The sequence below is a fragment of the Ranitomeya variabilis genome, chromosome 1 (genome assembly GCF_051348905.1).
Source record: "Ranitomeya variabilis isolate aRanVar5 chromosome 1, aRanVar5.hap1, whole genome shotgun sequence".
Taxonomy (NCBI): Eukaryota; Metazoa; Chordata; class Amphibia; order Anura; family Dendrobatidae; genus Ranitomeya; species Ranitomeya variabilis.
In genome coordinates this window covers 261,830,270-261,850,255 of record NC_135232.1, presented here as the reverse complement: position 1 = coordinate 261,850,255, position 19,986 = coordinate 261,830,270, and the positions used below count along the sequence as shown (strand labels likewise).

The window sequence follows — 19,986 nt, the reverse complement described above, 5'->3', positions numbered from 1 at the left end:
CATTATTATTATTGAACATTTTTATAGCGCCATTTATTCCATGGCGCTTTACATGTGAAAAGGGGGCAAATATAGACAAATACAACTAAACATGAGCAAAAAACAAAGCACACAGGTCCATAAGAGAGGACCCTGCCCGCGAGGGCTCACAGTCTGCAGGGGATGGGTGAGGATACACTAGGAGAGGGTAGAGCTGGTTGTGCGGCGGTTCAGTAGTTGAGGATCACTGCAGGCTGTAGGCTTGTTGGAAGAGGTGAGTCTTTAGGTTCTTTTTGAAGGTTTCTATGGTAGGGGAGAGTCTGATATGTTGTGGTAGAGAGTTCCAGAGTATGGGGAAAGCACAGGAGAATTCTTGGATGCGGTTGTGCGAAGAAGAGATGAGAGGGGAGTAGAGAAGGAGATCTTGGGAGGATTGGAGGTTGCATGTAGGTAAGTACCGGGAGACCATGTCACAGATGTATGGGGGAGACAGGTTGTGGATGGCTTTGTATGTCATTGTAAGGGTTTTGAACTGGAGTCTTTGTATGATAGGAAGCCAGTGAAGGGCTTGGCATCGGGGAGAGGCTGGGTAATAGCGGGGAGACAGGTAGATTAGTCGGGCAGCAGAGTGTAGGATGGATTGGAGTGGTGCTAGAGGGGAGGCCAGACAGTAGGAGGTTGCAGTAGTCAAGGCTGGAGATAAGGACATGCACTAGTGTTTTTGTGGTGTCGCGGTCAAGGAATGCGCGGATCCGGGAGATATTTTTGAGTTTGAGACAGCAGGAGGAGGCAAGGGCTTGGATATGTGGCTTGAAAGAGAGAGCAGAGTCGAGGATCACCTGAGGTACCGGGCGTATGGGACTGGGGAAAGTGAGCAGCCATTGACATTGATAGATAGGTCTGGTGGAGGGGTAGAGTGAGATGGGGGAAATATGATGATTTGTTTTGTCCATGTTCAGTTTTAGAAAGCGAGCAGAAAAGAAGTCCAAGATAGCAGATAGACAGTGTGGGATTTTGGTAAGGAGGTGAGGTCAGGTCCGGATAGGTAGATCTGCGTGTCATCGGCGTAGAGATGATAGTGCATACCGTGGGATTCTATGAGCTGTCCTAGGCCGAAGGTGTAGATAGGGAAGAGTAGGGGTCCTAGAACAGCGCCTTGAGGAACACTGATGGGCAAGGGGCGGTGTGAGGAGGTGGTGTGGGGGAGGGAGACACTGAATATTCGGTCTGTCAGATATGACGATATCCAGGATAGGGCCAAGTCTGTGATGCCAAGAGATAAGAGGATCTGTAGCAGAAGGGAGTGGTCCACAGTGTCAAAGGCAGAAGACAGGTCCAGGAGGAGGAAAGAGTAGTGTCGCTTGCTCTTGGCAGTTAGTAGGTCATTGGTGACTTTAGGTAGGGCAGTTTCGGTTGAGTGATCGGGTCGGAAGCCAGATTGTAACCAGTCAAAGAGGGAGCAGGAGGAGAGTTGGGAGGACAGTTCAAGATAGACATGTTGTTCCAGTAGTTTTGAGGCATAAAGGAGAAGAGATATCTGGCGATAGCTAGACACAGAGGATGGGTTGAGGGAGGGCTTTTTGAGGATGGGTGTGATCTTGGCATGTTTGAAGGATTAGGGGAAGACACCTGTTGTGAGTGAGAGGTTGAAGAGGTGTGTTAGGGTTGGGATGAAGACAACGGCAAGGTTAGTGATGAGGTGGGACGGGAGCGGGTCAAGTGTGCAAGTGGTGAGGTGTGATCTTGACAGGAGGGTGGAGAGCTGATCTTCTGTCATGGTGGCGAAGCTAGTTTTGGAGGAACAGGGTTGAGCAGCTAAGAGAGGCAATGGGCGCTGCGGGCCAAAGCTTTCTCTGATCGTATCGATCTTCTGTTTAAAGAAAGAGGCAAAGTCTTCAGCAGAAATGAGAGGGGAGGGAGCGAGTGCAGGGGGACGGAGTAGAGAATTGAAAGTGTTGAAAAGCTGTTTAGGGTTGTGAGACAGGGAGGATATGAGAGATGAGAAGTTTGTTTTGCGGCAGTGAGCGTGGACTTGAAACTGGCGAGGGACTGCTTGTATGCAGTGAAGTGGTTGGCAGAGCAGGATCGCTTCCATCTCCGCTCAGCGACCCTGGAAGCCCGTCTCAGTTCTTTGGTCAGGCAGGTCAGCCAGGGCAGACTGTTGAGTGTACGAGTTTTACTATGCATGAGCGGGGCGGCCAAATCAAGTGTAGCTGTTATTGTGGTGTTACAAAAACTGGCAGCAGCATCTGTGTCATGAAGTGAGGCTATGTCTGTAAGAGGGAGAAGGGACTCAGAGTGATTGTAAATTGAGGTGTTTGAGATTTCTGCGAGGGTGAGTGAGTTTGTGGAGTAGGGGTTGCACACTAGGAGAGGAGAGGGAAGAGAATGTCTGTAGGTTGTGGTCAGACAGGAGGAGGGGTGAGTTAGTGAGATTAGTAAGGGAGCAGAGGCAGGTGAAGATGAGGTCCAGCGTGTGGCCATCTTTGTGAGTGGCCTCAGAGGACCATTGAGTGAGGCCAAAGGAGGCAGTCAGTGATAAAAGTTTAGAAGCAGCTGAGGTTGAAGTGTCAATTGGGATATTGAAGTCACCCATCATGATAGTGGGGATGTCAGCAGAGAGGAAATGAGGTAGCCAGGTGGTGAGGTGGTCGAGAGAGGTGGAGATGGCTAGTTCTGGGGGCGGTAGATGACAGCTAGCTGGAGGTTGGAGGGGAAATAGATACGGACGGAGTGCACCTCAAAAGAGGGAAGGGTAGCAGAGGGTGGTAGCAGGATTGGAGTAAAGGAGCAGGTGTCGGACAGGAGCAAGCCAACTCCTCCACCATGTTTGTTGCTGGGGTGAGGGGTGTGAGAGAGGTGGAAACCCCCATAGGAGAGCGCAGCTGGAGAGGCTGAGTCAGAGGGGGTGAGCCAGGTTTCAGTGATGCCAAGAAAGGAGAGTTTGTTGGTGATGAAGAGGTCATGGATAAATGGCAGTTTGTTGCAGACAGAGTGTGCGTTCCATAGTGCTCCAGGTAGAGGGACAGAGGGATCTGTATAAGCTGGAGGCTTGGGTTGAAAATGGAAACATAAAGCAGATAACTGTAAAAGAGGCATAGATGCTCATGACAAGAACATAGTTTTGCCGCTATACAAGTCACTAGTGCGATCCCACTCAAAATACTGTATACAATTTTTGGATCCTGTGTCCAAAAAGGGCATGGCTGAACGAGTGAGGGTGCAGAGAAGAGCAACCAAAATATTAAGGGAATAGGTGTGGACGGCAATACCAAGACATGTAATCAAAGTTGGAGTTACTCAGTTTGGATAAGAGTTCATCTTATACAATTTACAAATAGATGAGGGGACAGTACAGAGATCTTTCTAATGATCTGTTCACATGACGGGGATAAAGGGTATCCCCTACATCTAGAGGGAATGTTAAGGATGCTTTCACGCTACGTTCATGCACTTGTTCAGTGGCTTTGTTAGAACTTATGTCCGAACCCCCCCCACGAAACAGGATTCCGACGTATATGCCGATGGGGCCGTAGACTCTAATAGTGCTGGCAGAGCGAACATGCACTCTACTGAAATATTTTCAAGCGCGTACACCTACTGAAGATGGACATCCATACACAGTCTATGTCTGAGTGTTCTCCTCCAGTAGGCGTACTTACATGCCTGGAAATTATGCACAGCAGAGTGCACTCTCTGTCGCCACCATTATAGTCTATGGCGCTGTCTTTGCGGGAAATTCTGACATAAGCCCCAATGCAACCACTGAACGGGTGCCTGAACGCAGTGTGAAAACACCTTTAGGGTAAGTTCACACAGGACTTTTTTGCTGCGTATTTTTGCTGCGTTTTTTTTATGCTAATTTAGGTGCGTTTATTTGGTGCGTTTTTTGGGTAAGTTCACACAGGACTTTTTTGCTGCGTATTTTTGCTGCGTTTTTTTATGCTAATTTAGGTGCGTTTTTTTGGTGCATATTTGGTGCGTTTTTTGGGTAAGTTCACACAGGACTTTTTTGCTGCGTATTTTTGCTTCGTATTTTTGCTGCGTTTTTTATGCCAATTTTCAGCTGCTTATAGATGCGTTTTTTGTGCGGTTTTGGTGCGTTTTTTTGTCTATTTGTGCATGATAATAAAGTTAAGTGACCCCAGTGGAGCTTAGCATCGCCTTCATCCCAGCGGGGGAACAATTTATGGCGAATTACATGCCATGCATCGGCCTTTTTTTGACAATCACTGTAGTTTGGGCAAGCTACATCCCAAATTACAGGCATTGCTTCCACCTTGGAAAAATAAATGAAAAAGTAATTACCAAATGCAAGATGAAATGAAGCCAACATTCATGACAAGGAAGATACAAACATACACATGCAGAACACATGAACATGTACATAACAGCACATGAGCATCGCAAAGTGTACCATTGCAAACAATCGGATAGATAGATATATCACAAATTAAAAAAAATATTACCTCCATGATTAGTTGGGAAACATGAATGCTCATCCTCCTATACCAAGACATGGCTAACACCTCACTACCAGAAACTCCCTCACAATAGATCACAATCAGGACACCTCACAATGGCTCTTCACACCTCACTAACCACACTCCTAAGCTCTTGGCTGTGAGATCACTTCCTGCTGGCCATGATTTTTCTGCACAAAAAACGCAGCAAATAATGCTACATGCGTTTTTGCAGCGTTTTTTCCATCACCCATTCAAGTCAATGGGTGAAAAAACGCTGCAAAAACGCAGCAAAAAACGCTGAAAGAAGTGACATGCCCTATGTCCAAAAAACACAGCAAAGCAGAAAATACTGATCAAACAAAAACCCAATGTGTGTGCATGAGATTTCTGAAATCTCATAGGCTTTGCTGGTACTGTAAAAGGCAGCTGAAAATTAGCATAAAAAAGCAGCAAAAATACGCAAAAAAGTCCTGTGTGAACATACCTTTAATCATAATCACAGCTTATTTACTGTAAGAGCAGTGACACTATGGAACTCTCTGCCACATGAGGCTTTAATGGTTGATTCACTACAGGGTGGGCCATGTATATGGATGCACCTAAATGAAATGGGAATGGTTGGTGATATCAACTTCCTGTTTGTGGCACATTAGTATAAGGGAGGGGGAAGACTTTTTAAGATGGGTGGTGACTCCCCCCTCCCATATACTAATGTGCCACAAACAGGAAGTTGATATCACCAACCATTCCCATTTTATTTAGGTGTATCCATATAAATAGCCCACCCTGTACAAAAGTTCACGAGGGGTCTCTAGATGCCTTCCTGGACAGATATATTACAGGTTATGGGCACTAGATTCTGTGATGGGACGTTGATCCAGGGAACTAGTCTGACTGGAGTATGTGCAGTCGGGAGGAATTTTTCCTCCAATATGGGACAATTACTATTTATCTCATGTTTTGATACAGGAAAGATATATATCTTGGTACCGTGTTAGCCAGTAGATAGAAAAATATTTAGAATTGAGAGTCCTCAGTGGTTGATGCCTTTTAATGGCTAACTGAAAAGATGGTAACAAATTGCAAGCTTTCGAGACTACTCAGTTCTTCATCAGGCATAGACTAATAGAAATTCTGAAGAATCACATATTTATGCACAACATAGCACAGAAGAAAAAAAAAAGGAAAAACCATGGATAAGACAGGTGACATGAATCAGAATTACCATGAGTGATAAACAGTTATGTCCATAGATATTGGGCCAGTTCTTAGATAAGGAATGTTTTATTGTCCTCTGATTGGGGTCGGGTTCTGTTGTGATGAACCCACATGGTCTGAGGGGCAAGTTCCTTAGTTGATGTAAAAAGACATAAATCCATGCGACACATTCATTCCACCACTAAGACAGTCAAAGGTCGTCATCAGTTTATATTCCCAGACTCTTCTGTCTCTCTGAGTTTTGGAGTTACCTTTTAATACAAGTAATTTCATGTCCATAATGTTATGATTTGGGAGACAAAAATGTATTGCCACAGGTAGATCCATTCTTTTTTCTCTTACGCAGCGTTTGCATGCGTTTTTTCACCACATGCGTTTTTTTAAAAAACGCTGCAGATCAAAACGCAAGTGTGAAACCAGCCTGCAGAGTACTGAATAAAATATAGATGCCAAACTGGTGCAGCCAGAGACACCGGCAATGCTGAGAGCCAGACACGTGACACTGGAAAACTCCACATAGCCACATTATTGAAAGGCTGCTGCACATTGCAAAGAAACAAGTGACAGGACACGTTCCCACCTCCATCACATTCCCACCTCCATCACATTCCCACAGCCGCCATCCGCCCGGCTCATGCGACGCTCTAGAACACCCCGTCTGGTCGTCACCGTTATTCTGAATGGAGAGGTACCATCGAGTCGCTACCGCCGCAGTGCACTCTGGGATTGTGGAGGTCTGTCTGCGGTTGGGAGGGGCCCGGATTCCAAAGTAGAGCGGCACCGTGATAGCAGCGCCCGGTGTGCACAAGCGGAAGCTCCGAGCCTCCCGGTCAGGTGAGCGCAGCCCGGGGTTATCAGCCGCCGCCGCGCTTCTGCCCATCTGATAAATGCGGGGAAGTGGCCGGTGACCAGCGCCTGTGTTATTCCCAGCTGTAATGTCCGACTGCGCCTGCTACCTGCCTGTGTGTACAGTGTCCTATCTTTGTGGTGCCATTGTATGTAAGAGATGTGTGCAGTGTCTTATGTATAGTCTGATGTGGGCATTAGTTTGTGTTTACAGTATGTAGTGTAATTTGTGTTCATGTAGTGTCCACATCTAACTGTGTGTGCAGTGTGTCTGCTGTGTGTGTGCAGTGGGATGCGCGTCTGCTGTGTGTGTGCAGTGGGATGCGCGTCTGCTGTGTGTGTGCAGTGGGATGCGCGTCTGCTGTGTGTGTGCAGTGGGATGCGCGTCTGCTGTGTGTGTGCAGTGGGATGTGTGTGCAGTGGGATGTGTGTGCAGTGTGTGTGCAGTGTGATGCGCGTCTGCTGTGTATGTGCAGTGGGATGTGTGTGCAGTGGGATGCGCGTCTGCTGTGTGTGTGCAGTGTGATGCGCGTCTGCTGTGTATGTGCAGTGGGATGTGTGTGCAGTGGGATGCGCGTCTGCTCTGTGTGTGCAGTGTGATGCGCATCTGCTCTGTGTGTGTGTGCAGTGTGATACGCGTCTGCTGTGTGTGCAGTGGGATGCGCGTCTGCTGTGAGTGTGCAGTGGGATGCGCGTCTGCTGTGTGTGTGCAGTGGGATGCGCGTCTGCTGTGTGTGTGCAGTGGGATGCGCGTCTGCTGTGTGTGTGCAGTGGGATGCGCGTCTGCTGTGTGTGTGCAGTGGGATGCGCGTCTGCTGTGTGTGTGCAGTGGGATGCGCGTCTGCTGTGTGTGTGCAGTGGGATGCGCGTCTGCTGTGTGTGTGCAGTGGGATGCGCGTCTGCTGTGTGTGTGTGTGTAATGCATGTGTTTATTGTATATGTCTGTTGGTATGGGTGTGCAGTGTCCGTCTGCTGTGGTGGTGTGTAGGAATGAATGTGCAGTTAGCCATTTCTCATTATTGTCATACGTGAGTGAGCACACGGCACCTTCTCACCAAACCTCACTCCGTAATGATTCTGCCATAGACAATCCTCATCCACAGAACATTTGCTGCTGGCATTTCATTGTCGGGCAGTTACCTAGTGGTGATAAACAAAACATTCTCATTCTCGCTAATATCCTGAGGTGTGGGATAGTAACTACATAATATGGCACCAATATGTCACCACCCTGTTGGCTAATTTATGGACTTAATGCCATTGTGATTTTATGGGGTTTCACTCTTGTATGTTAGTTATAAATAACCACTAATATCTGATTGTATTCAGCTATGAGAATACTGTATGGAGTATACAGCTGCAGTCTCCACCAGGAGTGACTCTTAGTGTATGGGTATACAGCTGCAGTCTCCGCCAGGAGTGACTCTTAGTGTATGGGTATACAGCTGCAGTCTCCGCCAGGAGTGACTCTTAGTGTATGGGTATACAGCTGCAGTCTCCGCCAGGAGTGACTCTTAGTGTATGGAGTATACAGCTGCCGTCTCCGCCAGGAGTGACTCTTAGTGTATGGGTATACAGCTGCCGTCTCCGCCAGGAGTGACTCTTAGTGTATGGAGTATACAGCTGCAGTCTCCGCCAGGAGTGACTCTTAGTGTATGGAGTATACAGCTGCCGTCTCCGCCAGGAGTGACTCTTAGTGTATGGGTATACAGCTGCAGTCTCCGCCAGGAGTGACTCTTAGTGTATGGAGTATACAGCTGCAGTCTCCGCCAGGAGTGACTCTTAGTGTATGGAGTATACAGCTGCAGTCTCCGCCAGGAGTGACTCTTAGTGTATGGAGTATACAGCTGCAGTCTCCGCCAGGAGTGACTCTTAGTGTATGGAGTATACAGCTGCAGTCTCCGCCAGGAGTGACTCTTGGTGTATGGAGTATACAGCTGCAGTCTCCGCCAGGAGTGACTCTTAGTGTATGGGTATACAGCTGCAGTCTCCGCCAGGAGTGACTCTTAGTGTATGGGTATACAGCTGCAGTCTCCGCCAGGAGTGACTCTTAGTGTATGGAGTATACAGCTGCAGTCTCCGCCAGGAGTGACTCTTGGTGTATGGGTATACAGCTGCAGTCTCCGCCAGGAGTGACTCTTAGTGTATGGAGTATACAGCTGCAGTCTCCGCCAGGAGTGACTCTTAGTGTATGGGTATACAGCTGCAGTCTCCGCCAGGAGTGACTCTTAGTGTATGGGTATACAGCTGCCGTCTCCGCCAGGAGTGACTCTTAGTGTATGGGTATACAGCTGCAGTCTCCGCCAGGAGTGACTCTTAGTGTATGGGTATACAGCTGCCGTCTCCGCCAGGAGTGACTCTTAGTGTATGGGTATACAGCTGCAGTCTCCGCCAGGAGTGACTCTTAGTGTATGGGTATACAGCTGCAGTCTCCGCCAGGAGTGACTCTTTCTATGTACAGCTCCCTTTCCATTCACACGTCCGTTTATCTCTTCCTTTTAGGAACAGACAAACTGATTTCACGCTCTTTTTTTAGTGCGGAATTAAATGTTCATGCAGAACAATTTCTTCCGTTCTTAAAAATACCTGACACCAAATCGAAACCAGGAGCTCATAATAATCAATGAAGTTCCTCTTGTTCCATTTCCATCAGCTGGTAAGCTGAGCCTTTCTGGCTATGAACTGTTCCTGTAAACTAAGAAAGATTTGGTATGATTTATCAAAAACCAGATCTGTAACAATGCTCATGGCTCCTATAAATGGAAGCCTGTTTCCTAGTGCGAGCAGAACATATGACGTCATTAGTGGGGAACTGTTCTGATGGTGTAATGTAGATGTGCTATTTACAAACATATTTGTTTTATTGTAACAATCATTATTCATTGTGATGAGCAGATCCTTCATCTGTAAAGCAGGCAGGAAATATAATTAGGGACTCTGCTGTTCCGAGACCTTTCAGGAGTTGGGCCCCACAAGGCTCCATAATCTATTTCCTTTTTCACCCCGATTTTAATCAGCAGCACTTCTTAGAAATTCCTGAGATGCCAGTTCCCATAATTGTGCACAATCTGTTCTTGTCCTAAGACTGCTGTACGTATCATGGTAGCATGCAAAGAACGGCTTCTAGGTTTCTTAATGTTCCATATCGTATCAGAATGCCCAAATGTTATACTGAATATATATGGGAATGGCACCTCTGCCCATTGTCTACATTTAGTTTATGGAGGGAGGTAAAATGTGTTCCCAAGAACTGTACAGCAGGAAGAAGGGTCTCTAACATTCCACAGATGCTTGTATAGCTATAAAGACCACTCAACTTGTGAGAGCCATTCAGTAGGGAGGGATGGGGACAGTTTTAGGGGCTGTAAAAAAGAAAAAAAAAAGTCAAAATTCTAAAGAAACCACTGGCTAACGGTACCAAGATATATATCTTTCCTGTAAAGAAACAAATGCATCCCACTGGCATTCTATAATCTGTATTTGGTTGTCCAGGCATTGTGGCCCATATAGGGATGTGTGAATTTGACCTCAGGTCTCATTAAATGAGCCATTATCACTCCTCCACCTTTTGTGATGTGAGGTATGGCACCCATTATGGGACTTATTTCAATAGAATAGGTGTTATGAACATTTCCTTTTTTTTGTTTCTTTTTTTTTTTTTTTTTTTTTTAAGGCCATCTACAAATCCTACGTATAAGGCCTCTTTCAGACGTCGAGATAATTCCGGTACCGGAGTTATCCGTGTCCGTGTGCTCACGTGGCACATCAGTGTGGCACACGTGCGGCAGCCGTGTGCCGCCTGAGGACCACACGGACCGTGCAGGAGCGACAGCGCTACAGTCAGCGATGAATATGTGCATATTTACCACTGTAATGAGTGGTCCCACGTGACCGCTCACACAGGAGAGAGGAGACATCGCGGGAGCTGGGTGAGTATTTCTCTGCAAGGGGCCGGGCGGTGCACTGGGGATGGGAGGCGGGGGTCACCTGCAAACTTTATTTTAACAAAAAAGAAAAAAAACTTGATCTTTCATCTCTTCTCTCCTGCGGGGGAGAAGAGATGAATGCCGCCTTCAGCACCACACGCGGGGGGACAGCGCTTACTGTAGCGCTGTCTCTCCTGCGGGCGGTACGTGCACACGGAGGAGAGTGCACACTGTTCTCAGTGTGCATGTGTGCAGGACGTATTGCTGTACGTGCTGCCGGAGAAAAACGGACATGTCTCCGTGTTTTGCACACGGACACACGGTCCGTGAAAACACGGAGACATGTGCATAGACCCATTCATTTGAATGGGTCTACGTGTGTCAGTGTCTCCGGTATGTGAGAAAACTGTCAGTACACGTACCGGAGACACTGACGTGTGAAAGAGGCCTCACATGGTAAACGGCAGAATAGTTTTTCTGATGATCAACATAGAAACATGAGCACCCAATAATACATCGATGTCACTGTAATATATGAAAATTATTTAGAATTGAGAGACCTCAGTGGTTGATACCTTTTAATGGCTAACTGTAATATATGAGCACCCAATCAAGAAGGTGCAGATATCACAATCACAAACCACGATCATCACCTGCGTTAGGTGGACAGTAGTGATGAGTGAACGTGCTCAGTAAGGTGTTATCTAAGCATGCTCGTGTGCTAATAGAGTATCTTCGGCATGCTCAAATACTATGTTTGAGTCGCTGAGGCTGCATTTTTTTTTTGTTGTGCAAAGCTTTTTCTCCTAATTAAGCCTCCAAAATCGAAACGCTCCAAGCTTCCAATGGTTGGGATGTCTGTTTTTGTTTGAGGCATTGCTGATAGGTAGGTTGAGCTATAGGGAGCATAAAGTGGAGTCAGGAACTACAATCCCCATCACATCGAAGAAGGAAATCTTTATTTTATAATGTGGATTATTTTCTTGTCTCTTTTGAGAAATGGCATTTCATATGTATGCGCACACATAGCATATGTATAGTAGGTAGTGTGTATTTTTACATTGTCGCTTTCAGGTTTTCTGGCAGTAATTTCTATAAAATAACATTGAGGTACAGTGTGATCAAATCTGTGTACTTCCATTATGTACATGAACTGTGGAGTCCTCGATTCTCATGAGCTGTGGCCCTTTGCCCACCGGCTTCTAGTTGCGAACTAGACACTCATGAATGGAAGGACTCCCTGCTCAGCTTGTGATTTTATAAAAACTACTGCAGGAAAGGCATTAAGTGTTACTAGTACTATACTAGTATAGGTGTGTGTGGTTTTCTACAGGTATAATACACCCTAATTCATATGTGTGCTGTGCTCAAAAGTCAGAGACTTTATTGCAGTATTGTTAATAAATTGATGAAAAATTGTGGGAATTATAATTAAACATATCACAATATAAAGTGTAAATCCTACTATTTAGAGCATTAGTAAAAGAGCATTATCAAGCAGACAACATAACTACAGTCAACGCACGTTTCGCTGACGCTTCATCAAGGGTTATTAAGTAACACGACTAAGACGGTGGCGGTCACTATCTGTTTGAAGGCAGCAGGTGATGAGTTCTCTTTAAAACAATCCAATATCGTTTTAAGTGAACCTGAATTAATATTTTCCCTATCTGTTCATAGTGAACACTTTCTTCATGGCAAACTGTGAACTAACTGTACAAAACCCCTGTCAATGCTATGTGACTTCACCGTTGGCATGCAAATCCATGTTCTGTATGTGCAAATACTGTTCCTGCAAAATCCTGTGTTAGCTAACTGGTCTAAACAGGTCGAAGGTTTTCGTGTTTCAGAGAATTAATGAAAATGTCAGTTCATGGCTGTAATGTGTTTTTGTTTTGTCCCCCTCCCCACCTGTGCTTACATGATTTATATATTGGCAGGGGAAGGGTTAATCAGTTTGGGCATCTGAAGCAATTTTCATAGGCTCCTCACCTGGCCGGGATCACACATGCGAGAAGCACGACCAAGTCTCGCCTCAATACCCGGCACTGCACTCGGGCGCGGAGCGTGCGGCTCCATGTATTGCTATGCGGCCACACGCTCCGCTCCTGAGTGCCGGCGGCAGTGCCGGGTATTAACATGCGGAACTCACCATGTTTCTCGCATGTGAGATCCCGGCCTTATGTTCGCTTTGATTTGTTAATTATTTATTTATTTATTTTTTGGAGGGGGGCAGTTTATTCTCCACTCCCTCAGGGATCAGGAATAGCATAAGTGATGTATTCGGTATATCCTTATAGAATATTTCAAAATCTGTCATTTAGTTTTCACATAAACACATGGTGGGGTCACCAGGCTTATGGTTACAGCTACTTATGGCCTTATCCAGACATTCATGTTGTACATACGTGTTCTACCCATTATAATCTATGGTGCAATTCACATGTCTGTGTTTTTTCCACTATGTCTGTGCAAATCTGAGAGACATGTCTGTTTTTGTCCGGTATCACGGCTGAAAAGATCCAATACAAGTCTATGGGTCAGAGGAAAACAAGTACAGCACACGGATGGCGTCAGTGTACAGTCCGTGTGCTGTCCGTATGTAATACTGCAAAGGATAGGAGAAGCTGTCTAATTTACTGATGGTAAAAACGGACACATACGGACCAAACGTTGATGACACACTGGTACCATTTTTTTTCCACATATCTGTTTAAACAAAGATAAGTGAATGAGGCCTAAGAGCATTGAATTAACCAGTTACGGTCAATAGTTCCATTTATGGTCTGATTTTATAGGTATAAAATATAGTACTTTATTTTCGGACCCTCAATCACTTCCTCTTTGTGCTGGTGACATCATTGTCATTATGACTCTTAGGTGATTCTGTATGAAGATGTTAGTCACGGTGTGAGTCAGCCTAGTTAGATAACCGGACATCCTGTGCTGCACATTGTCCACGTTCCTTATTGATACCAAAGGCGGTCCCATCACTCACATCACGAGTCGCGGGATAAATGAAAACCTTTCCTATCTTTGCTTCTCTGGGGCAGGTTTAAGAGGGGGAATTAAAGTTGTGAAGCAGAGAAAAAAGCAATTTGTGAAACATATTGCCCCCCGCTGTATGCAGCAAACATCATTTCTGTTGTGATTGGAATGGTTTGCAAGTATAAATATCGTCAATACAAAATGAATACTAATGGGCGACCACAATGAATAACATCAATAATAGAATGCCCGTTACCTTCCTACCCTATCTAAATTCTAAAGAGGACTCCACTACAAAATGGCCATATAACAGTTAATTACAAGTGGCAATCAATCATCTATTAGTAATTTTTTATTAATTTGTTTTGGCTATTTTCTTTTTTTAAAGTAACCGTCATTTTCATTCCTATTTTATAAGTAGTAGACTTGAAAATTAGAACGTTTGCATTATATTGTATTAGAGAAATCTACTTCTTTCACCTCCTGGACTGGTCATTCATTCTGAATTCATGGGTAAATCTGTATTTAGTGATAGTTTTCCCATTACTGAGATTGGAGATGGCAGAACTGTAAGTGTCATGTCAGGAGAACTTGCAGCAGAACGTCTGTCTGTGTCTAACGCCTCCCTTTTACATGGCATTTTAAAAGCACCATCTGTTATCTATGTTTGACAGTTACAGTTCTGTATATAGAATTTTATGGGCTCCAACTGCCATCTTCTTTCTCCGTAACGGAAAAAATATTTCTCACTGAAGACAGATTTTTACTTGGGAATTTAGAATTTTGAGGATGAATGATCAGTAGTGTTGAGCATTCCGATACTGCAAATATCGGGTATCGTCCGATATTCGCTGTATCGGATTTCCGATACTGAGTTCCGATACTTTTAAGATATCGGATACCGGAATCGGAAGTTCCTATAGTGCAATGATGAACTATAATGGAGTGTGGGCGGTGCATGGGCGGGGTCTGTGCGTGACCGTGGGGGGGTCTGTGCGGGCCTGCCTGGGGTCGGTACGGGCCTGCCTGGGGTCTATGCGGCCTGCCGGGGGTCTGTACGGGCCTCTTGGGGGTCTGTACGGGCCTCTTGGGGGTCTGTGCGGCCTGCCTGGGGTCTGTGCGGCCTGCCTGGGGTCTGTGCGGCCTGCCTGGGGTCTTTGTGTTTGTGTGCAGGCATCGTCCGATGGGACTACAAGTCCCATCGGGCTATGCCTGCTACAATGGCAGTGATTGACACATTAGCCAATGATGGGACAGTAGTAGTCCCATCATCCGGGTAATGTGTTGAATGTAAAAAAAAAAATACTACATACAACATACATACAACATACATATTGCATGCATACTACATGCATGCATACTACATGCATGCATGCATGCATACCACATGCATGCAACCTACCTACTACATACATTACATTCAGTACATTACATTCAGTACATTACATAGACTGTATGTCTATATGTATGTATGTAGTATGTATGTAGTATGTTGTATGCATGTAACATGTATGTAGTATATATATATATTTTTTTTATACATTCAACACATTAGCCGGATGATGGGACTACTACTGTCCCATCATTGGCTAATGTGTCAACTACTGCCATTGTAGCAGGCATAGCCCGATGGGACTTGTAGTCCCATCGGACGATGCCTGCACACAAACACAAAGACTCCCGAGAGGCCCGCACAGACCCCCGGCAGGCCACACAGACCCCCGGAAGGCCATACAGACCCCCGGCAGGCCCGCACAGACCCCCCACAGTCCCACACAGACACGCAGTCACCGCCCACACTCTTCCCCCCCTCCGGAACAGGATGTACAAGGAAAGAAAGGGCTTATTTTCATTCCTATATTTGTGTCCCATTGACTTACATTGGTTTTCGGTATCGGCGATATCCGATATTTTTTGGCTATCGGCAGATACAATCCGATCCCGATATTTCCGAATATCGGAAGGTATCGCTCAACACTAATGATCAGTTCAGAAGGATAAAGAAGATTTCCCTAATGAGGGTCTGTGCACATGCTGCTTATCCGCCGCTGCGGATTCGCAGCAGTTTTCCATGCGTTGTACAGTACCATGTAAACCTATGGAAAACCAAATCCACAGTGCTCATGATGCAGAAAATTACGTGGAAACGCTGCAGTTTATTTTCCGCAACATGCCAATTCTTTGTGCGGATTCTGCAGCTTTTTACACCTGTTCCTCAATAGGAATCCGCAGGTGAAATCCGCACAAAAAACGCAGGACATCCGCAGGTAATCCGCTGTGTGTTTTACCTGTGGATTTTTCAAAAACTGCGGAAAAATCCGCAACGTGTGCACATAGCCTAAAAGATACTGCACCCTTTTTTTATTTTCACATGCACTATTGATTATGAAAGGAAAAATGAAAACAGTGGTTCCTCATATAGTTATATTGGTTGTCAATTTTGAGCTCACTTCCCAGAAACTGATGGCACAGCAATCCAATTCATTGACCAGCACGACCGATTGACAGTATTTCAGCAAGTGTGGTAATTGAAAAGTGACAACAAATTTCTTCCTGCTGTAAAAAAAACAACAAACCCAATAACTGATTCCCTTCACTGGCCTCTTAGAAAATCTGTGTATGTTGCTCATATCAACCAATCAGAGCTGAGCTTTCAATTCTTTAACTGTTCTGAGAAAATGGAAGCTGTGCTGTTATTGGTTGCTGAGGGTAACAGACTGTTTGTCTTTTAACTGTTTGTGATAAAATCTGCTCAGCATTGAGTGAGGCAGTCTATACAGTGCTGAGAGGGCGCAGAATTCTTGAAGTTTTCCATGTTAGTAACGGCTATCCATCCCAGGAAATCGTACTCGGGCAATGATGAGAAAGTTTACTTCTGGTTTCCTGGAACGAGTGCAGGAAATGAGACCAATTCCTTTTTGTTTTTTCTCCCTGTCCTCGTGCTTTCCTGCATGTGCGTAAATGTGGCTTTTGTAAGTTTCTGCGTAAAATGAGATGATTGTACACATGTCATGGAGGCGCTAATTATTACAGATGGTGTCAGAACAGGAAGAGGACAACCTAGGTGACCACATAAGAACCCTATAAAGCGTGCTTAAAGGGGTGGTCCGGTGAATTCTTTATGGGGACGTCGGAAAAGCCAGAGCGTTGCCCCATAGGAAATGAGGAGTGGTGGTCAAATTGCTGCTCTATAATGATGGGGTAATAGGTCCCCGTTCTGCTGCTTGATGCGGGTCCCAGCGGTCGGACCCCACAGGTCAGTAAGTCATCAGCTGACAACCCCTTTACTAAACCGATACATTCTCACATCACTTGGGCTTTAGTGTAAGCGGACCATGGACATAGGATGCAAAGCAAGTGGCTGGTGTGAGCGATCATCTCACATGCTGCAATGTCATAGATAAAAAAATAAATATTGCTGTATGTTTTGCATCTGCATTGGACTCTGCTATAGGAGCCCACGATAGTCAGGTCCGTCTTACACCGTCTCCATCGCAGCAGTGAATTCCATTTTTCTGCTTTTATTACAGAACAGAAAACAGAATTCTTAACCTACATGTGAACTTTCACAGTGTTGTGTATTTTGACCATCACATAATATTTTTTACTTGCCTAGAACAATTATATTTAGGCATGGTGGCGGATCTAGAGCAGCCGTGTGTGGATCCATTACATTTAGGCATGGTGGCGGATCTAGAGCAGCCGTGTGTGGATCCATTACATTTAGGCATGGTGGCGGATCTAGAGCAGCCGTGTGTGGATCCATTACATTTATGCATGGTGGCGGATCTAGAGCAGCCGTGTGAGGATTCATTACATTTAGGCATGGTGGCGGATCTAGAGCAGCCGTGTGAGGATTCATTACATTTAGGCATGGTGGCGGATCTAGAGCAGCCATGTGTGGATCCATTACATTTTGGGATGGTGGCGGATCTAGAGAAGCCGTGTGTGGATCCATTACATTTAGGCATGGTGGTGGATCTAGAGCAGCCGTGTGAGGATTCATTACATTTAGGCATGGTGGTGGATCTAGAGCAGCCTTGTGTGGATCCAGCTCCCTGGCTGGGGTGCAGCACGTTCCTGTGTGGCCTGACGGTTCTTTTGAGCTGTAAACCTATTTACAATCGCCTCATGTAGAGCTCTGTTCTACGCCAAGTATCGCTATTGTACCTCTTCCTCTAACCTCTCATAGGTTTGCTTCATTATTTTTCTTTGTGATGTAGGACAGGAAATTACATTAGACAGAAGGGTCTCCTGCTGAGACTGGAATGCTTATTGATGTTGTACATAAGGAGGCATTAAGTGTAGGTAAAATATGTGCCCTAGAGAATACTCCAGCCCATTTTATGTTTTATGTCATGTCATTTATTGTATCTATCAGAGCCCCTTTCTCTGAGAAATGTGAGGGGTGTGTGCGTGGGCGCGCACGTACAAGGACCAATGTAAGGTGACATACTGACTCACATGAGCGATCTTTTATATGGACTGATGGTCTGCGTAGAAATATAATTGCTGCTGAGAAGAGCCGATTGTTTTGTAGGCGTCATAAATAGTTATTATAAGGGACCTTCAAATGCTTACATATAACCCTTAAAATTCATATTTATTAGTTTATATTAAAAACACCTAGAAAAAAACAGTGCACAAAAGAAAAAAACACTTGGTGCACAACAATAATAATACATCACAATAATAAAAAAAACAAAGAAGGTCTGGGATAACCAGACCAAACTATCAGAGGTCTGAGAGAATCAAACCATACTAATCCATAAATCCAATAAACCGACACTTAATGTCTCCTCGTTTCATGACTTGTCGGAATAAGTCAATTAATCATAACGTGAAGGAGAGGTATTCATAATCAGGTTATAGAACAATATAAAATCTCAGGTCATATCATATGTGGCCTCTCAAGCCCTGAGATATATTCTCCCTGCCTGGCAGCGGAGGTTGGCACCCTAGATAACGAGGTTTTGGTGCTCCAGCTCCACAACAGCTCTCCCTCACATTTACTGTGTGTCCATGGTTAGACAAATCATACTGAGGGAACCGAATCCTGATAGTCATCTATATCTTCTGAGGGGAGTTTTTCCAAGCAGGACAACTCGTTATCATATAAAGCATAAATCACTTATCAATAGAGATTGCCTCTGCCTCAATGCATTTCTCCTTTAATGGTTCATAAGGAGGCCAGACTTTTGTTCTTAAGAGGTACAGAGATGATCATAAGCCCATTGTGGTACACATCACTAGGACCAATGTAATGGGCAGCACGGTGGCTCAGTGTTTAGCACTGCAGCCTTGCAGCTCTGGGGTCCTGGGTTCAAATCCCACTAAGGACAACATCTGCAAGGAGTCTGTATGTTCTCCCTGAGTTTGCGTGGGTTTCCTCCGGGCACTCTAATTTCTTCCTACACTCCAAAGACATACTGATAGGGATTCTAGATTGTGAGCCCCATCGGGGACAGTGATGATAATGTGTTTTTAAAGCATTGCCGAATTAATGGCACTATATAAGCAATGTAAAATAAATACATAAGCTGACATACTGGCTCACATGAGCGATCTTCTACATGGACTGATGGTCAGTGTGGAAACAAAATGCAAAGACAGGCAAATTGTGAATATACACTCACCGGCCACTTTATTAGGTACACCATGCTAGTAACGGGTTGGACCCCTTTTGCCTTCAGAACTGCCTCAATTCTTCGTGGCATAGATTCAACAAGGTGCTGGAAGCATTCCTCAGAGATTTTGGTCCATATTGACATGATGGCATCACACAGTTGCCGCAGATTTGTCGGCTGCACATCCCAAAGATGCGTCCATACAAGGCAGGATGGATCCATGCTTTCATGTTGTTTACGCCAAATTCTGACCCTACCATCCGAATGTCGCAGCAGAAATCGAGACTCATCAGACCAAGCAACGTTTTTCCAATCTTCTACTGTCCAATTTCGATGAGCTTGTACAAATTGTAGCCTCCGTTTCCTGTTCTTAGCTGAAAGGAGTGGTACCCGGTGTGGTCTTCTGCTGCTGTAGCCCATCTGCCTCAAAGTTCGACGCACTGTGCGTTCAGAGATGCTCTTAGGCCTACCTTGGTTGTAACGGGTGGCGATTTGAGTCACTGTTGCCTTTCTATCAGCTCGAACCAGTCTGCCCATTCTCCTCTGACCTCTGGCATCAACAAGGCATTTCCGCCCACAGAACTGCCGCTCACTGGATTTTTTTTCTTTTTCGGATCATTCTCTGTAAACCCTAGAGATGGTTGTGCGTGAAAATTCCAGTAGATCAGCAGTTTCTGAAATACTCAGACCAGCCCTTCTGGCACCAACAACCATGCCACGTTCAAAGGCACTCAAATCACCTTTCTTCCCCATACTGATGCTCGGTTTGAACTGCAGGAGATTGTCTTGACCATGTCTACATGCCTAAATGCACTGAGTTGCCGCCATGTGATTGGCTGATTAGAAATTAAGTGTTAACAAGAAGTTGGACAGGTGTACCTAATAAAGTGGCCGGTGAGTGTATACTGTGTGTATGTATATGTGTGTGTATGTGTG

The 19,986-nt window shown here is 45.3% G+C and overlaps 1 protein-coding gene and 1 long non-coding RNA gene across 5 annotated transcripts in view; one reads left to right on the top strand and one right to left on the bottom strand.

The window, feature by feature from the left end:
• LOC143813715 (uncharacterized) overlaps positions 1 to 6,349 on the bottom strand; it is a 92,336-nt gene extending 85,987 nt beyond the window's left edge. For 2 of the 4 annotated variants that reach the window (XR_013223616.1, XR_013223617.1), the window contains exon 1: positions 6,261 to 6,349. This is a non-coding gene — a long non-coding RNA (uncharacterized LOC143813715). Of the gene's footprint in view, positions 1 to 4,448; positions 4,528 to 6,260 lie in introns of those variants that run through there. The other 2 variants (XR_013223614.1, XR_013223615.1) reach the window with 1 other exon arrangement.
• Positions 6,211 to 19,986, top strand: part of LOC143813699 (septin-2A) — a 105,964-nt gene continuing 92,188 nt past the window's right edge. The window contains exon 1 of the mRNA XM_077293403.1: positions 6,211 to 6,497. The gene's annotated coding sequence lies outside the window, so the exon portion shown is untranslated. The remainder of the gene's footprint in view (positions 6,498 to 19,986) is intronic.